At 50.8% G+C, this 2,570-nt stretch overlaps 1 pseudogene; it reads right to left on the reverse strand.

Annotated features, from left to right (window-relative positions):
• Window positions 1-817: 817 nt before the first annotated feature.
• LOC119923202 lies at window positions 818-1,759 on the reverse strand (annotated as a pseudogene).
• Between the last annotated feature and the right edge of the window lie 811 nt (window positions 1,760-2,570).

Raw genomic sequence — 2,570 nt, forward strand, 5'->3', positions numbered from 1 at the left:
TGTGGTACGGGGTCTGTATCTTACTTGATGGTCTTGTACTTACCCTAGTGCTTAGTACAGTGCTTGACACTCAGTAAGCAATGAACAAATACAACAATAACAATAATAATAATTTACCACTAGAATGGCCAAATTAAATAATCGAATGCACAGTTGAATAAAGATGAGTGTACAAGTGCTGAAGATGGGTGTAAATAAAGTCTTCTGTGTTGGAGTTGGCTCTGTTTAAGTTGAAGGGAGATTAACTGGGAGAGATTAAATTGGTAGGAACAGAAGTGCTATGGGTTATTGGAATTGAATACGTGTGGAGGTGGTAGTTAGGAGGGTAAGACATAAGTAAAAAAAAAAACTAAATGGGGAAGAACTCCTGTAGGAATGGGGATTTCCGAAGGGCTTTTAATACAGAGAATTGTGGTCTGGCAGGTATAAAATGTGAAGGAACTCGAGACAGGAGAAAGGACATAGAGTCAGGGGAAGGAGAAAAAAACACACGTCACATTGCACCTGTGGTACTCCATCGGCTTCGGGACCGACCTGAAGAGCAAACCTCGGAACGTCTCTATAACATGGAGGGAAAGGGCAACATTCCTCTCTGAATGGTCGAGGTCAGAAGGTCTAGGGTAACAGGGAGAACTGGCAATGGCAGGGATTTCCGGGAAGGCGGGTGCGGGGGCGCACAGAGGGCTGGAGAATGGCCAATTCCCGTTTGTTGGCCAGCAGATGAAGCATTAGGCTAATGTACAGGCACCGAATCTCTGTGTTCGACCTTTTGCGACTCCTGCAGATTTTCCTGTCATATTTTATGGCAGATTAGTCCTCACTTCCTGGAGGAAAACCCAACCCGGTGCAACAGGGCCCTGAAAGCCTGCTTGACCTGCTCGTTCCGCAGCGTGTAGATGAAGGGGTTCAGCATGGGGGCAACGGAAGTGTTGAGCACCGCCACCCCCTTGGTCTGTTCCACCCTGTCCTTGGCGTACGGTTTGACATACATCATGAAGATACAATTGCCATACGTGATGGAGACCACGACCATGTGTGAGGAGCAGGTGGAAAAGGCCTTTCTCCTCTGCTGAGCTGAGGGCAGTCTCAGGATGGTGCGGACGATGGCCGTGTACGACGCGGTCATTAGTGCCAGGGTGACCAGGAGCGTTCCCAAGGCCAGGAGGAAAGCCATCAGCTCCAGATAGCGTGTGTCTGTGCACGAGATCCCCATCATTGGAGAATAATCACAGATGAAGTGGTTGAGGATGTTGGAATCGCAAAAGTCTAGCCGAGTGACCATCACAACCGGTGGGAACACGATCAGTTAACTGAAGAGAAAGGAGCAGAGGACCAGAAGGGTGCAGACACCCCTGCTCATGACGGTGGTGTAGTGCAGCGGCCGGCAGATGGCGACGTAGCGGTCGTAGCACATGGCGGCCAGGAGGAAGAACTCCGACACTCCGAGAAAGATGAAGAAGAACAGCTGAGTGAAGCAGTTGGAAAATGAAATGGTTCTGTCTCCGGTGAGGATGGTGACCAGGAAACTGGGAATGCAGGCGGATGTGAAGGTGATCTCCAGCAAGGAGAAGCTGTGCAGGAAGAAGTACATGGGGGTGTGGAGGCGGGAGTCCAGGAGGGTGAGGGTGATGATGGTCAGGTTGCCGGTGATGCTTAATGCGTAGGTGAGGAAGAGGAGGAGGAAGATCAGAGCCTGCAGTTGGGGGTTATCTGTGACCCCCAAGAGAATGAACTAGGTCACCGTCGTGCCATTTCCCATAGTTGATTGGTGGCGTTAGCCGAACCTGTAGGAGCAAAGGGAGAGATGGGAGAGCAGAGGGCAGGTGCAGGAACAGCCTAAGACGGGGAGAAGAGCCCATGGACCAAACAACAATCGATTCCCCCTCCCCTGGACGGTCAGTGGTTCAGGCTCCGGCTGCTGCACAACCAAACTATATATACTTTGGCCAGAGAGGGCACGGGGAAATCCCCTGGATTCTGCTCCAGGAGATCCATCGACCTTTCCTAGGTCCCGGTCCTTTTGCCCACGGTACGGATGAGGCCAGCCTTCTCTGAAAGCTCACGGTTCCTTTGGCAGCGAGGATCTCTCTGGATCCCACCTCTTTCTTTATTCCTCGCTCTTTTGACTGTCTGCTTCTTCTCGTCTGTCTGCTACTGTCTGGTTGAGGTAATCATATCCAGTTGCCCTGATCCTTGCAGCCTAGAGGGGCCTCTTGGAAACAGGGCAAGAAATGTGGGCCACTACCTGCCTTTACCTCCCTCCAGCCTCCCCTTTCTCTGACTCCTCCTTCTCACAAATCTACATCTCCAGCCAATCTCTCTCTCTCTCTCTCTCTCTCTCTCTCTCTCTCTCTCTCTCTCTCTCTCTCTCTCTCTCTCCAGTGTCGTATTCCCTCCTGTCTTAAAGACATCTCTTCTTGGATGTTCTACCATCACCTCAAACCCGACATGTATAAAACAGAACTCTTTTTCTTCCCACCCAAACTCTGTCCTTCGCCTGACTTTCACATCACTGTAGACGGCACCACCATCCTTCCTGTCTCATTAGCCTGTAACCTTTGCGTTAGCCT

The sequence above is a fragment of the Tachyglossus aculeatus genome, unplaced genomic scaffold (genome assembly GCF_015852505.1).
Source record: "Tachyglossus aculeatus isolate mTacAcu1 unplaced genomic scaffold, mTacAcu1.pri scaffold_155_arrow_ctg1, whole genome shotgun sequence".
NCBI lineage: Eukaryota > Metazoa > Chordata > Mammalia > Monotremata > Tachyglossidae > Tachyglossus > Tachyglossus aculeatus.